The following is a 1,238-nucleotide window of genomic DNA, read 5'->3' as shown; positions in this document are numbered from 1 at the left end:
CAGCCACAATGGGCTCAAGCTTAACTAAAATTGTGAGGATGGCACAGGACCAGGCAGTGTTTCATTCTGTTATACATAGGGTAGCTATGAGCTGGAACCGATTCTACAGCACCTAACAACAATAAATCCCTGACTTGGAAAGAAATTAACTGACGGAAAATTCCTTGTTAAACTTTAATTACTAACACTGAGTTCTGATAAGGAGAAACTAAAAAATGGCCATCCTTTTAATCTCTTCATTCAAAGAAAAGATTTGCAATTGGAACCCTTTTAGCCACTCAGGATGCTTGGGTATGGGAATTGTAATTGCACTTCCTCAAAGGTAGAGCCTCTCTGTAAAGTACAGATAGTCTTTGCAAACACCTTCATAAGCCACTTGCTTAGTTGTATTTATTTCAGTGTAGGCATCCAAGTCTTCCATCTGCCACCAACAACATCAGTGGAATTTAGTTACACTTTTAAAAGGAGTATATGTCATACAGCACCTAGTTTAACTGGGAGGTGGCATGAAAGCAAATCTGCAGTTTCAGGCCCAGTACCTGTGAGCATTTTATAGAGATCTCTTTATTAAGGCACGACATTGCATTAGTATTTGAGTTTGCATTTTGGTCTTACCTTGAGGAGGCCTAACTGACCCAGAAACCATTTTCTGCTTATCAGACAGTGACTGCTGTAAAACAGTGAGCTGTTTTTAATCAGCTTTAGGGTTATTAGCCATAGACAACTGAAGTACAGCAGTAACTGCTGATCCAGCTAGTAAAAATGAAGGGAAATGAAGCTTATGGTCTCTGGGAGATGCTGGTTCTCCCAATGCCTACCATTAACAAAAGGAAGTTTTATGAAGTCCAGATTTGTTTAGTCATTTAGCCCCTCAGGTGGACTCTAGAGTTGCTTCTAAAGTGTGTTTATACTGGTTATACATTTCAAAGTAAGTGGTGAGAACCAAGGGGAAAACAGCACTCCAGGAACTCTTCCCTTCATCTACAGGACATTAGGTTGAGTGGGCACATTATTCAGGGAAATAAAATGTCTTAATATTCCAACTGGAGAAGACCTCTAGGAGCACCTGGGCCCAACCCCCATAATACAGAAGAAAAAACTGAGGTCCAGGGAGGTTTACTGAATTATCCAGGTAGTGAGATACATAGCTATAACCCTAACTAGTTCTCTATGTCCATAGCTTGTCATGATCCGCACAATCAAAAGCCTTCGCATAGTCAATAAAGCATAGGTAAACA

The sequence above is a fragment of the Chrysochloris asiatica genome, unplaced genomic scaffold (assembly GCF_000296735.1).
Source record: "Chrysochloris asiatica unplaced genomic scaffold, ChrAsi1.0 scaffold00134, whole genome shotgun sequence".
Classification (NCBI taxonomy): Eukaryota; Metazoa; Chordata; class Mammalia; order Afrosoricida; family Chrysochloridae; genus Chrysochloris; species Chrysochloris asiatica.
The sequence above is the reverse complement of the archived record's forward strand: the minus strand, read 5'-3'. Positions refer to the sequence as shown.